This window comes from Macaca mulatta, chromosome 4, assembly GCF_049350105.2.
Source record: "Macaca mulatta isolate MMU2019108-1 chromosome 4, T2T-MMU8v2.0, whole genome shotgun sequence".
Classification (NCBI taxonomy): domain Eukaryota; kingdom Metazoa; phylum Chordata; class Mammalia; order Primates; family Cercopithecidae; genus Macaca; species Macaca mulatta.
Genome location: NC_133409.1, coordinates 84100556 through 84116807, shown reverse-complemented (window position 1 = coordinate 84116807; position 16252 = coordinate 84100556). Strand labels below are relative to the sequence as shown.

The window sequence follows — 16252 nt, the reverse complement described above, 5'->3', positions numbered from 1 at the left end:
TGTCAGAACTTGTGGATGTCTCTTTTCTATTCTAAAAGGCAGTTCTTACAGCAACAGTTAGCATGCAAGTAAACTACAACAATGTATTCAGCAAGGTAGGGTGACTCAGCCTGCAATCCCAACATTTTGGGAGGCCGAGATGGGCAGATCACTTGAGCCCAGGAGTGCAAGACCTCACTGGACAACACAGAGAGACTCTGTTCTCTACAAAAATAAAAATAAAAATTAGCTGAGTGCGGTGGTATGTTCCTGTAGTCCTACCTACTTGGGAAGCTGAGATGGGAGGATCACCTGAGCCCAGGGAGGTTGAGGCTACAATGAGCTATGATTGTACCCCTACACTCCAGGAATACGTGATACCCCGAGTGCACTCCAAGTGCACCCTGTAGTCTGGGCAACAGAGTAAGATCTTGTCTCAAAAAATAAATAAATAATAAATAAATCTGTTTTTATTTTTATTGCATATTCTCTTCTTTAATAAGTTGTTCTACACTTCATTTTTCATTATTACCTCTTTTAAAATTATACCACTTTCTCTGGTCTTTCTATTGTTTGCATTTCTTGCCTTTGACTTTTCTTAACCCTATGGAATTCTGACATACATGCAACACTTACATTACTTAATTCACTACATGTATATATCATTTATTTTACTGTACTTACCTTTAAGAAATTACTTCTGAATTTCAGTATGTTTCATGCTCCTCAAGGAACTCAATATTTTCACTCAGGCCTTTATTTCTGATTTATTTTTGCAAGAAAGTTAAATCTATGTCAACTCTAAAAATACTTTAATCCATTTGTGATTTAATAACCTCATTAAAGGGGTTGGAGTAGTGAAGTGTTATTTCTACTTCATTAAATATACTAGTAGTGAGAACTACATATGGTGGTTTTGTAATTGTTATTATTCACAACTACATCCTGAATGTTTCTGAAAGATTTATAGTGATTAGCAATATTCTTCTTTTCAAGAGAGAAAAATTATGGTATGGAGAGATTAGTGACTATCTAAAGATTTTATTGGTTACCTATACCAGGAGTAGGCCAGAACTGATATCTACTAAATCTTTCTAGTAGGTAGTCCATTAAAAACAAACAAACAAACAACAATAACAACAACAACTTCTGTAATTTGACCTTATAGTGCTATATTGAATTGTACTAATTATGACTGCTTTATCTTCCTTTGACTTTCAGATCCAAGTAATATCTGTGCATTTGAATCTACATGATCTAATTGTGTTTATACTTATGTCTTTCACAATTTTTACTACTAATGAGGTTGTTTGTATAAATACAGTAAACAGATCTGATAACAACTCATAGCTCTGGAATTTATATATGGTGTTAATGAGCACAAGACTAGTGATTCAAACTACATTTTAGTTCTGTTTCATAAGGCTTCATCTTCTTCTCAACCAGACAATGTATCTGGACTATATACAAAGAGGGATGGATGCCAACTGTGAAAGCTAGTTTTGAAATGTGTTTTTGTTAGGCAAGATGAGGACCAAAGGAATAAAATATTATGAGATGGTGGGGAGGAGAGAAATGTCTAATTCCTAGTCTAAGGAAATACGTAAGATGGTGGAACCAGAGTCAAAATCCAAGGAAGTCTGGAGCCAAAGCTGACAGAAGAAAACAAATAAGATGCAAGAGGAAAGGATTTAAGATGTGATCTGCATGGAATAATCTGGGAGAGGATGCTGTCATTTTTACTGCCCGTCCTTTTAAGGGTCCATTCCTTCTTATCAGGGATACATCTGCTCATTTTAAAAGCATCATATCTAGAAATTGCATTCTGATACCAGACATCTTATAGAAAGTTGTGCTTAGTCATGCCTGGAGTAGGTGAGACAGAAAGAATGAGTAGGTAGTTTGAGTCCATGATCACTTTTAGAAAAAAGAATTCAAAGCATATGTACTACTTTGAGTGAATCAGTATTGTCATCTTCAAATGCAAAGGATAACAAGTAATTTCTCCAAAGGCTAGGGTTGATAAAGAAGTGACCCATGTCAAAGACTTATCTTTTTTATATCCAGGCATACTGTTTCACAAAAAAATAAATCTATGTAAACTGCAAAAGTAAAATGTTCATATATGGACAACTGAAAGACAATGTTTATCCATTCCATTATAGACATTGTACAACTATGGGTCATAGTGGCAAAATGACAAGTTTTCCACTGTAGCACCTAAGATTTAAAAAAAAAAGAAAATTAGAAATCTCAAAAATAACAGTAGATTGCAAAATACCTTGCAACATTTTTTGAGTAAGCCAATGACTAGAAACTGGAAAATATATTTATCTGAGAAATATCTTTCAACTGCCTTCCTCCATGGCTGTAAGATACATTTTGCACTACACTGCAATACCTATAATTATAGGACTATAATTTTAGGATTGGAAGGAACCTTATTGATCAGTTAGTTAATCCCTTCTTTTCACAGCTGGAGAATCTAATTAGTAAACTGGTTAATAAATAAATAGTAAGTGAAGTCTAATAAAACGTGTTTGGAGGCTAATAGCATCTATATAATAAAGACGAAATAGATACACATTCAAAATATGACTTCACTGTTGGGCAATGTAAGACAGCTAGTGGAGAATTTACATTTCTTTCTTTCTAACTGATTGTCATATCTTATGGAGGAAATTCTCAAAGATAATGTTAACATATGGTGATATAAACCCTCTCTGCTTTACCTCTTCTTGTTATCTTTTTCTTATTTTAGATTGTATAGTGTTACAAATGTATTTGTGCAACCACTGGTATATTTTAAGTACTCTATGAAATTTCTCTTCTCTCAACAAAGTTGTAGAGTAGCCATATTTGTCTTAAATTGAAGATCATATGTTCTCTTTTGCCCTGGACATTTCTGGTTGTCGTAGGGTAGTAGTTAACAATACCCCCTTTCACTTTTTGAAATACCTCAGTTTGAATGATAAGTTATATGTCTACCCTTGCCTTAGGTACAGCCTTTATACAAAAAAAAAATATCAACTTTTATTTTAGATTCAGGGAGTACATGGGCAGGTTTGTTATATTGGGAATATTGTGTGATGCTAAGGTTTGGAGTTTAAATGATCCCATCACCCAGATAGTAAACATAGTACCCAATAGGTAGTTTTTAGCCCTTGTGTCCCTTCTTCTCTTCCCCTTCTGGTAGTCTCCTGTATTGATTGTGCCCATTTCTATGTCCACGTGTACCCAATGCTTAGTTCCCACTTATAAGTGAGAACATGTGGTATTTGGTTTTCTGTTTTTTAGTTTGCTTAGGATAATGACCTCTGGCTGCATCCTGTTGCTGCAAAGGACATGATTTTATCCTTTTTCATAGCTATCTAGGAGTCCATGGTGTACATGTAACACATTTTGTTTATTCCATCCACTATTAATAGACACCTAGGTATAGTCTTTATTCACTATTTAAAATAGATTTATGGGAATCATAAACTGTGTATAAGAGCATTTGGATAGGTGAGGAGGCATTAATGAAAGATTGTTTAGACCCAATTCCAATATTTAGAAATTGGAATCTGGTTGGGGAGAGAATAAATACTTTAAATGATTAAGACAGTATCTAATTTAGTGACAGAATAAGTGACATGCCTCAAAAATCTAAGAGTTCTGAGAAGTAGGAGGTTTGAGGGCTGAAATGATGAGCATTTCCCATCTTCTTTCCACTCTGTTAACATTTCCTTACCCCATGAGTATCTCACTGAAGGACTCCTGTGACCTGAACCTGCCTCTTCTGTCTCTTTTTCACTTTATTGCTCTCTGTAAGTTAGTGTCTCTGCTACATTCCCATTGCCTGCAGCATTAAACTCTCATAAAAATTATATTTTCTTTTACTTTGTGAATTCAATAAATCTACTAGTTACTTTGCCACAGTGATCCAGGCTTATGGCTTTACACGAGTAATAATCATTCATATGTTAAGTGGCTGCCCTTATACTCAGCAAATCTGTTCCTTCAAAGTGAACTTTTGCGGCTATTGATTTCTTTCCTTAGTTCTTGTACCTTTTACCAAAAAGGTGGATTTCCCAACACCATTGGGAAAACATTTTAGTAATTGATTGCAATATATTTTGAAGGCTGTGTGATCTTAGTTCTGTGGGATTCCAAAAATGTTAATTATAGAGTCCTCTCTATTGTAATTTCTGAAGTATCTTCTCTAAACCTCTAAACTACCTCCACTGAATCTGAACTGACATTGTCTTATAATAGAAGAAGATATTATTCAAATGGTGAGGAAATTTCTCAGGAAATGATAATTTAACCATCTGTATTTGCTTTGTATATCTGTGGGACAATAGACACATTGATTTAGTATTTTTCACTGTTTTTTGTATAGAAGACATTTTTCTTTTATGTTCATGAGTAAATCATCTCAGAAAAGATGTAATATTTTTATGTTACAGGTAGCATAACCATAAGAATGGCTCACTGATTAGTTTTGACTTAAATACATGTTTACCTTAGCTATGCTAAGATTAAATGTACAATTTTAATCTTCAATATCTATAGGCTTCCCAGGTTTCTGGACATAATTCAAGAGAGTACCATTTTGTACTGGTCACTGACAGTCCAAAGACTGTTGTAACTCTGATGCTTTTCAAATGACATATTGTGTTCACCTGAATGTTTGACCCAACAAGGAAAATGAATATTTATTCTATACATCCTTAAAGAAGGGAATTTTTATTTTGCTTTTCATATGTAAATTACATGATTGCATAAAGTTTTCATTGAGATTAGTTTATAACTTTTTTGTGTAAATTTAATTAATAATATCTAAATCTTAAAATCAAACAATTAATTTTAAATATAGCCATTGATTTTTCAGGACTTGTAAAACCTCATAAAGATTAAAAACTGCACTTATATATATAAAACCATGCTAAGATAGGCCTTAGGTAATTATTGTAATTTTCTTTTCATAGGAGATTTGAAGAATAAGCTTCATATGTTGGATAACCTTTATGGAAACAGTGTCTAGAGAAAAGATATAATCCACATTAAAAGTGGTTATGCTTGCTTAGCCTCTATGTTTAATAGAAAATCAAGACTTGCAGTGCAAAGATAGTGTCTGTTGATTCAGAAGATTATAGCAGTGATTTTCCAGAAGCTAATGAAAGGTACTAAAATGAATTGATAATCTAACTGGTGCATTTTAAAATGCTTAAAGAGAACTTAATATATAATGTCTTCATGAATTGCTTATAGTTCTGTTTTACTAATAAACTTGTAACTCAGATATGCATACAAACAGGAATCAATTGGGACAGCAGCGAGCATAAACATTTATAATCACTTGCTTTTATAGGAATTAAACCTATGACAGTTATATCAATGATTAGAGTACCTACACATGAAGACAAGTAGAAATTAGAATTAGAAATTAGAAATTAGAACAAGTAGTTACATCCGAAGTAACATACAGTCAAAAATATCCAAGCAATGATTGCATGTTTGAACAACGTACGTTAAAAGATTATAAAATTATGTGAGCAGTATGTATTTTTAGCATTTTATATGCACAATTATCTTCTGTTTGGTTAAATTACATGTCCTTTATATATGCTAAAAACTGAAAATAACATGGACAATGCAAAAGAATAAGTTTATGTTTCTAAATAAAAACCTGTAATTGTTAATCATTTTGTTTTGTATAACATCTCCACAACACAGGAATCAAGTCATGAAAGCAGACAAAGTGATACTATATTCTGAAGTTATTACACTGTTGGCCTGACTGACTTCTGTAGACATAAACTCTCTACCTGTTTGAAAGTATTATAGATATTAATTTTTAATAATATTTGCCTTAACTTGCATTTTTCTCTTTGTTTTTAGTATCTGATATTTTATATTTCTCAGATTAAATATTATTTTGGGTGGTAAAATGTAAACATTATTTTTATCAATTCATTCTCATATATATATACGATCACTTAAATATTTATTGAATATCAGGAAATAAGCTGTATTTAACAGGTGAACACATTAATTTCCCAAAGTATGTTTATTGAACCTTATGAGACTATTAATTCTGATTTATGTGCTCCTTATGTTTGATACATAGAAATAGGCAACCCTTTGGAGAACAAAAAATCACAGGAAAATAGATGCTATAATTCATATTTCAAGTAGTACTGTTCCCAATAATGCAGAGCTAGTAGAAAATAGAGCTGGATGCTTGATATTGGAATGGACTTTAAAGAATAAATTATTGGAGGGCATAGAAACCGTATCAGGACAGCAAGTCTTCCAAGACTCCATGTGGGCAGCCTGGCCTCGCTCTCCTGTGCTGCTGGTCAACTTCCTACAGCTCAGTTGGTGTTGCTCACCTAACAAGTACATGATAGGCATGTCACTTGTTGTACATTCTCTTTCAACTTTTTATCTTTTAATAATTTTTGGCTCATTTTTACATTTCCTGTGAGCAAAATGGAGTTATTTGAAAGTTTAGTTTCAGTGGTTTTTCTTGTGACTGTAATTAGGGTGCAGTCCACTTCTCATTGAGCTGTGCACAGAATACAAAATACACAACACTAGAGAAGAGGCGATAATGTGAAGTGAGAAGTTAAGGGGAAAAAAGGCCGTGTGGCTTCTATTATAGAAACGAGGGCTTAAACACGTACAGTGATGTTATAGCCTATAGATAATTAATAGTTATCTAGGCGCATGAGAAGCAATGTGTGTGTCTGCATGCATATTAGAGGTGGGGACCATATACAGGCTAATGTTTAGCACAAAAAATGATAAAATAGTTACATTAATTAATTAAATGTGTCAAAGCCTAATTAAGAAATGACTCATGTGCAGATGATTACGAATAAATTGCCAAATGGAACCTGTTCAAATGCGGAGAAAAATTGATTTTAAAAATAATTCATGTAATTATTTTATTGAGGTAATTAAAAAATATCTAATTTGGCCGGGTGCAGTGGCTCAAGCCTGTAATCCCAGCACTTTAGGAGGCCGAGACGGGCGGACCATCCTGGCTAACACGGTGAAACCCCGTCTCTACTAAAAAAATCACAAAAAACTAGCCGGGTGTGGTGGCGGCGCCTGTAGTCCCAGCTACTCGGGAGGCTAAGGCAGAAGAATGGCGTGAACTGGGAGGCGGAGCTTGCAGTGAGCTGAGATCTGGCCACTGCACCCCAGCCTGGGCAACAGAGCGAGACTCCATCTAAAAAAAAAAAAAAAAAAAAGAAAGAAAAAGAAAAAATCTAATTTGAAAGCAAAATGAAGAAATTTGAAACAATTTGGTTAACTTATCACATATAATTATTTTATTAAGGTAATAACAAGTATCTAATTTGAAGCAAAATGAAGATATTTGAAACTAACTTGGTTAACTTATCACAGGTATGGTATAATTTGAGTCAGAAAACTGACATCAGTGAAGTAATAATAGTATATCAAACCATTGAGTATATAGTACGTGCTAAATAAAACATGTATCTTTGTCATTAAATTATATTGGCAACACTGCATTGTAGATACTTGCATTTGCGTTTGATACATGAGAAAACACAACTTACCCACATCACACAGTAGAGTGCCACAGCCAAAATTTGCAGCTGTATCTCTGACATCGTGACATTTATTTTAAAAAGAGAAAATGAAATTAGTTAATTACTTAACTTAACAGAGTGATTGAAAGCATGGGCTCTAAAGAAAACCAGATGGGTTTAAGTTCTGACAAGGACTCGTGTACTAGATGTGTAGGCTTGGTTACTTACCTCATTGGAGCCTGGATTATCTCATTTATAGCATGGAGATAATACACAGAGTAAGCACTCAGTATTGTTATTATTAAGATAGATATGTTGCCTTAATTGACTGAAATGTCTATGACAAATATAATTATGTTGATATTCATCTGGGTATTTTAAGGAATGTTTTATTTGTCTTCCAATCAGGAACATGGTAACCATAACTTGCCCAACCCCAAACGAATAACTGAGGCTATAAAAAGTAAGAGTCACTTACCATTTCATTCTATTCAGTTGCCTGTCTTGAAATAGGTGCCTTATGGCTTTGTTTGGCAGTACTGTTAATGGAATATAGTTGTATTAAAAGAAACTTTTTTTGACAATCCTTTAATAGCAGTCAGCAACTTAGTATATTAAGAAGCCTTGTTTTGCACACTTCCAACCACAGAACACTAAAGATGTATATGTTATAATTACAATTATCGTTTCTCTTCATTGTCCTGCTGAGGAATGCACTGTAATTCTGGCAGCTAGAGTGTAGAGTTGGCTTGCTTTCCTTGGATTGCAGATGTCTAATTGCAGGCAACCATTTCATTTAAAATGGCTCATTAAAGTAAAAACCATTTAGCATCAGTAACATGGATCAGCTTCCATGATTATGCATTTAATTAGAGAGAAGTATGTTTTCCCCTCCTTTCTAATTTTTCTATCTATAGATCTACCTATGTATCTATCTGTGCATCTACCCACACATAGGCATACACACGCAGACTAAATCAAAGCTTGCCTTAGACATTAATTTTACCATTTTGCTATCATTGCAACTCCTTGGCTAATTGTTCTATGGAGTATATATAGAATGTACTAATTATAAAATTATAGAATATATTGTTACTCAATATAAGTAAACTGCATATTGCACATATAGGAATTTTCTGTTTTGTGGGCTTTTCTAGATATGTCATATTTTACCTTAATAAATGTCCTTATTTACTAACTGAAATATTACTTGTTTATTATCATTCCAAAGAATCATCATATCCTGAACTATTTAGTTTACTAATCACTGAAATAAGACTGTGGTGTTGGGAGAGAGAAAGAGAGAAAGAGACAGAGAGAGAGAGAGAGAGAGAGTTCTAATTGTTCTCATTCTCATGCATAAAAGATCAGTCACAGAAGCATAGTTTAGATGTGATGATATGTCCTGTTATTTGTATTGTGAAAATAGGTTTGTCTAACAATTTTTTTTAAGAAATAGAGCATTTGGAATTTTTAAGCATTACCTTTAATAATAATAATTTTTAAATGGTCAAAGACGACAGGCATTATGTATATCAGATTTCTACTAAACAGCAGTGATGAATTGCAATTAGTTGTTTATTGAGTCAATGTTTACATAATTATTTATAAGCTATTTGTAAATGGCCTTAGGGTTTTTAGATCTATAAATTTCAATGAATAAAATATCATTTAGAGGCTTTCATAATTTTAAATAAGGATGACCCAGGCTGTATTTTATTAACTTATTTTTCATTTCATTAGAGAAAAACACAATTTACTTTAGCAGAATCTAGATATGTTGATGTACTTTAACGTGTCCAAATCTGAGGCAGTGAAGAATTTTCTATTGAGAATCCCTAGTCCTTAAAGAGTAGACTAAATCAACAAAGGATCACCCAGAAGTAAAAGTCAGAAGCTGAAGTATATTTGTGCATTTATGTGTCAGTAAGAAAGAAATTAAGACTGAGATATAAATTAAGAATATATAATATAAAACCCGCTCCAGTCCTGTCCTGTAAGACAGCCAGGAGATAGCCTCAAGAGTTCAAGATTGATGGGTCTCTAGGGGAGGTATTTACTTTCTCACTGGATTTTTAAATTACATTCCCTTTTTACCCCACCAGTACTACTGAAGTAAAAAGAGAAACAAATGAACAAAAACAGTGCTGGCAGATGTGCTGTTTGTTGCCTAATGGAAAAATTATAAAATCATTGTTATTATTGATGTATAATAATTGATACATACTGCTTGATATGTGCCATCGTTTTATGCTGGTCACCTTTCACCTCGTTCCTTTCTTTTTTTTGTCACATTATTGATATAGATCAGAAGCAAGAAAAGAGACAAGTGAAAGTGGAAGGGGAGGAAATAGAGAAAAGATAAAGAGATAATAGAGAAAAGATAAAGAGATAATAGAGAAAAGAGAGAGAGGAACTGCAAGAAAAGGAGAGAAATACTTCACAGCTGGGCAAGAATCAGATTTTTTTTTAAAAATGAGAGGATCAACCATGATTTGAGAGAATAAGAATACAAAGTTAGTATTTAAAAAGAGTGAAGAGAGAGGGGAAAGACAGTTGTTTTGAGTTTTGAAGTGTTAGTAAACTATGCTTCTCACACACTGCAATTTACTTGAATGTTAGTCTTCAAAGTGATATCAAATCTTATCACTGCTTTGAAATGCAAAGTAGATGATTGATTACTATTCATAGTTCTTCAACTTTCTTTCCAAGCAGATTTTCAAGTACTTCTATGCAGTTTCAGTCCCAGTAGCTAAGTCTTAGAAATTATCTGAGCAGTGAAGAAAGTATTACTCATCTTTAGGAAGGAATACATTTAAGCTAAAAGTGAAATTGTGTCTCTTTGATCAATGGACAATTCCACCCTAACCCAGTTGCTAAAGAAACTGTTTTGATGCCTTTATTTTTCATGTCTGCCCTCAGTTACTGTATTGTTTTTATGCTGAGTGCTACAAAGGGAGCGACCATCAAAATCTCTTTGTACTAAGAACTTTAGGAAGGAGTGAAAATAATGTATGAACAAAGTTTCTGCCCTAGTTCATTATTATTGGGAAAATAAGGTAAACACGATTATACAATTCAATTTCAAAGACTATATAATGAAATAGAGTGTAACTTTTAGAATAAAAACCCGGAGAGTCAAATGACAAAAACATTTGCACATAGGGTTTCTTTTAGGGAGTTTGGAGGCAAATAAGCTATACCATACCTATTATATAAGCCACAGAATAGATAATCGTGTTTAAATAAAAAGCTGTAAATTATGATTCTTATACAGATATAAAAATGAACACATGTTAAATGTTTTATTTAACTCACAGGCGAACCAGGAAAATGTTATAATTTATTCAAAAAAGAATCTAAGGAACAGACACATGTATAGACTAGGAATATGCAAATGGCATCAAAATATTTTCCACAAAAAAGAGTATGAAAGTCGTTTAGAACCTCTAACAGATAAGACAGAATTTATAGGTTTGTCAGTTACCTACAATTAACAGTCTTAAACTATATCCCATAGAACCATAATCTTGGCCTGCCAAGACCAAGAGTGCTATAGATAATACATAGCTTTCCTAGGAATTACACATCTTTTCTCAAAAATAGTAAGGTCAAAAACCTAGAAAACCATAATCATACTCATTTCATCATGTTCAAATGAGTAGTGAACAGCATATCTTGAACATTACAAAAGAGAAATCCTAAACACAAAAATTATTATATAACACATTGGTCTGTTCTTTGTGTTTATATGCACACACACATATACCTTTTTTTCCTAGTGTGATAATTGCTTTATATTTTTGTTATTCCTTTTACATCAAACTTAATATTTCATATAATCTAATCGATTGATCTAGTCCTTTGGGATGATGTCTTTTCTTTGTTCTACAAATGAGACAAATTAACCTCCTATTTGGATTTTAAAGAAATATGTAAGAGTTTGATTAATGGTAGAGTTCCTGGGTAGAGGAAATGATATTTTTAAAAAAATATTTAGATTATATGTTTAGGAAACATTACTTTATTGAGATTTTTACATTAAGTGATTACAATCTTATTTTTTTTTTAGTTTTCAAAAGAGATTTGGTTGTTTTCTACTATTTTAAGGGTTAGTTTTTTCATCAAAGCAATATGTATCTTTATTTCATGGTTCATTTTTTAAAAATTCTAATACAAGTAATGCGCTGTGGAATTTTTCCCAAGGCAAAAGATCAAATATAGAGAATTGGCCGAATACTTATACTTTGCCTCCATGTTTTCATTAATGGAATTTTTGTTAGAACTTAATATTTGTTTATTTTTACATTTTGGAAAGAAGCATGTCTAAATCCAAACCTTTCTCTTTTCAATCACCTCTTTTCCTGAAGTCTACCAGCCTCTGCTTGATCTGCCCTCTGCAGACTCATTCTCCCTATCTCCTCACTACACTCCGTGCTTTTTTGTTGGTTTGCAAACAGCTACCTCTTGCTGGGTTCTCCCATAGTGGAGAGAAAGAGAGAGCAAGGTCTCTAGAATCTCTTCTTATGAGGATAATAATCCTATCATGAGAGTCCCTCTCTCAGGATCATATGTAATAAATCAAATGACTTTCCAAAGTCCCTAACTCTACATGCTATCACATTGGGAAATTAAGACTTCAACATATGAATTTTGAGAAGACACAAGTCAGCCAATAGCATTCTGCCCCTGACACCCCAAAATTCATGTCCTCACATAGAAAATACATTCATGACTGGGCGCGGTGGCTCAAGCCTGTAATCTCAGCACTTTGGGAGGCCGAGACGGGCGGATCACGAGGTCAGGAGATCAAGACCATCCTGGCTAACACGGTGAAAACCCGTCTCTACTAAAAAATACAAAAAACTAGCCAGGCGAGGTGGCGGCGCCTGTAGTCCCAGCTATACAGGAGGCTGAGGCGGGAGAATGGCGTGAACCCGGGAGGCGGAGCTTGCAGTGAGCTGAGATCCGGCCACTGCACTCCAGCCTGGGCGACAGAGAGAGACTCTGTCTCAAAAAAAAAAAAAAAAAAAAAAAAAAAAAGAGAATACATTCATTCCACCCAAATACCCAACAATATTAACTTGTTCCAGCAGCAACTCTAAAGTTCAGAGTCTCATCTAAACACTGTCTAAATCAGACATGGGTGAGACTGAAAGTATGACTCTTTCCTGAGAAAAATTTCCTTTTTATATGAACCTGTGAAGTCAGACAAATTATATGATTTCAGAATACAATGGTGGAACAGGCATAGGATAAACATCCCCATTCCAAGGAAAAATAGAAAAGAAGAAAGGGGTGGGGAATCCCAAACAAGCTCAAATCCTAACAAGGCAAATTTAGTTCTCCTTCATTCTGTCCTTTCTTCTCTGTTCTTTTTAGTTCAAACTGGCAGTGTTGCTGGAATAACCCTGTCTTTCTTCCTGAACTCTGCTGGAATGGCTGATAACTTCATCACAGTCATTCATGATCTCTTTATTAAAGTTTTAGACACATCTTTAGTGTTCTCTTCAGAACAAGGTTTCTCTCTCTCTCTCTCTCTCTGTTTCTCTCTCTCTGTTTCTTTCTCTCTCTCTCTCTCTCTCTCTCTCTCTCTTTCATAATATGAATAGGCTGAGAATTTTCCAAATCTTCAAAGTCTGGTTCTTTTTTGCTTGACAAATTCCTGATTTAATTCCTGTGTGTGTGTGTGTGTGTGTGTGTGTGTGTGTGTGTGTGTGTGTATGTTTTACTATAAGCAGTCAGGAGGAATCAAACTAGTTGCTTCTTCAACACATTGCTTAGAAATCTCCTCAGCTAATTATCTAGTTTCACTGTTCATAGTCCTCCCTTCCACAAGACACTAACAGCCAGATCCCTTGCTAATTTATAACAAGAATCACATTTCCTCCAGTGTCTGATATGTCCTCATTTCCATCTGACACATCACCAGAATTGCCCTTAACACTCATATTTTTATGTTTCTTTAAAATTTGTTTTAACTTCCTATTATCACCACTGAATTAATGCCCATATTTTTAGTATGCACTTCAAACTCCTACAGCTTCCACCCACTACTGAGTTCCACAGCTGCTTCCACATATGCAGGTATTTGTTATAGCAGCACCACACTCTCTGTACCAAAATCTGTATTAGTCAAAGTTCCCCAGAGAAACAACACCAACAGATAATATATTATAAGAAACTGACTCAAGCAATTATGGAGACTAAGAAGTTCCAAGATCTGCAGTTGGTATGCTGGAGACCCAGGAGAGTTGGTGTTATAATTCCAGTCTAAAAGCCAGCAAACTCAAAACCTAAAAAGAGACAATATTGTAGCTTGAGTCAGAAAGCAGGAAAAGATTAACATCTAACCTCAAGGCAGTCATTCAGGAGGAGTTCTCTGTTCAGCACAGGAGGGTCAGCCCTTTTTCTCTATCTAGGCCTTCAAATGATTGGATAAGGCCCACCTATAATACACTAGGGAGGACAACTACTCAGTCCACTAATTCAAGTGTTAATCTCATGTAAAGACACACCCATAGACACACCAAGAATGATGTTTGCCAAAGTATTGGGGTACCGGTGACCTTGTCAAGTTGACACATATAATTAACCATCACAGGGAGCCTAGAGGTAAAGACCTTGGGTCAGGGGAATTAGAGAAAGAGGCTGGAGCAGATCCTACAGGGTCCTGAAGGACACGTTAAAGAATTTGGAACTTGTCCTAAGGAAAATGACAACCCACTGGTGAATTGTAAGGGGGTAAATAGGACAATCTGATTATTATTATTATTTTTTGAAAGGACATGAGGAGGGTTGGCTTGTTGAGAGGAAAGGCAGATAGAAAGGTGGTACTGTAGTTAGAAATTGTGGTTTGATCACAACTTGTCTTTGTGGAGAAGAAAGTGGAGTTCCAGCTTGATCCAGCTTGTCTTCATGGAGAATGGGAGAATTTTGAAATATAGTGAGAGACTGACTTGATATGAGGTAGGAATAAAAGGGAGGGATCAATAATGGTGGCCAGTGGCTAGATTTAGCAAATATATTTGTAGTGTGTGACTTACCACAAATGAAGAAAGGAGGAATTGTTGGAGAAAGAGGATGACTTTAGTTTTAGGTTTATGAAGTTTAAGTGATGCAGGTCTGAGGTCCAGAGGTGTAGTCTGGGGTGGACTTACATGTTGTAACAGGCCAAGATTTCTTAGGTAGAGAATGTAAAAAAATGTAGCGATAAAGGATCTGATGAAAAGGCACCCAATATTTGATGGATAGAGGAAGGGAAGCCCTGGAGGTACCATCAACTTTTTTTGGCTCCTATTGTATTCTTCAATATGTCGACCTTCATACAATATCTCATAAAAAACAGGATTTAGAAAACATACCGTATTAGTCTGCTTTCAGACTGCTGATAAAGCTGTATCCAAGACTGGGTAATTTACAAAAGAAAGAAGTTCAATGGACTTACAGCTCCATATGACTGGAGAGGCCTCACAATCATGGCAGAAGGCAAGGAGGAGCAAGTCACATCTTACGTGGATGGTGGCAGGCAAAGAGAGAATTTGTGTAGGGAAACTTCCATTTTTAAAAGCATCAGACCTCGTGAGACTTATTAACTATCATGAAAACAACACGAGAGAGACCCATCCCTATTATTCAATTATCTCCTACCAGGTTTCTCCTACAACATATGGGAATTATGAGAGCTGTAAGATGAGATTTGAGTGGGGACACAGAGCCAAACCATATCATTCCGCCCTGAACCCCTCTTAAATCTCATGCCCTCACATTTCAAAACCAATCATGCCTTCCCAATAGTTCCCCAAAGTCTTAACTCATTTCAGCATTAACTCAAAAGTCCACAGTCCAAAGTCTCATCTGAGATAAGGCAAGTCCTTTAGGCCTATGATCCTGTAACATCAAAAGTTAGTTACTTCTTAGATAAAATGGTGGTACAGGCATTGGGTAAATACAGCCATTCCAAAAGGGAGAAATTGGCCAAAACAAAGTGGCTACAGGCCCCATGCAAGTCCAAAATCCAGTGTGGCAGTCAAATCTTAAACCTCTAAAATGACCTTTTTTTACTCCATATCTCATATCCAGGTCATGTTGATGGAAGATGTGGGTTTCCTTGGTCTTAGGTAGTTCTGTCCCTGTGGCTTGGCAGAGTACAGCCTCCTTCATGGCTGCTTTCATGGGCTGGTGTTGAATGTCTGCAGTTTTTCCAGGTGCACAGTGCAAGCTGTCAGTGGATCTACCATTCTGGGGTCTGGAGGATGGTGGCCCTTTTCTCACAACTCCACTAGGCAGTGCCCCAGTAGGAGCTCTGTGTGGATGTTCCAACATTTCCCTTCTATGCTGCCCTAGCAGAGGTTCTCCATGAAGGCCTCATCCCTGCAGCAAACTTCTGCCTGGGCTTCCAGGCATTTCCATACATCTTCTGAAATCTAGGCAGAGGTTCCCAAACCTCAGTTCCTGACTTCTGTGCACTCACAGGCTCAAAACCACATGTAAGCTGCCAAGGCTTGGAGTTTGCACCCTCTGAAGCCACAGCCTGAGCTCTACATTGGCCCCTTTCAGCCATGGCTAGAGCAGCTGGGATGCAGGGCACGATGTCCCTAGACTACACACAGCATGGGGACCCTGGGCCCAGCCCACAAAACCACTTTTTCCTCCTAGACCCCTGGGCCTGTGATGGGAGGGGCTGCTGCAAAGACCTTTGGCATGCCCTGGAATCATCT

The 16252-nt window shown here is 35.4% G+C and overlaps 1 protein-coding gene across 3 annotated transcripts in view; it reads left to right on the top strand.

The window, feature by feature from the left end:
- Positions 1-16252, top strand: part of GRIK2 (glutamate ionotropic receptor kainate type subunit 2) — a 699047-nt gene that overhangs the window by 340288 nt on the left and 342507 nt on the right. The window lies entirely within an intron of this gene.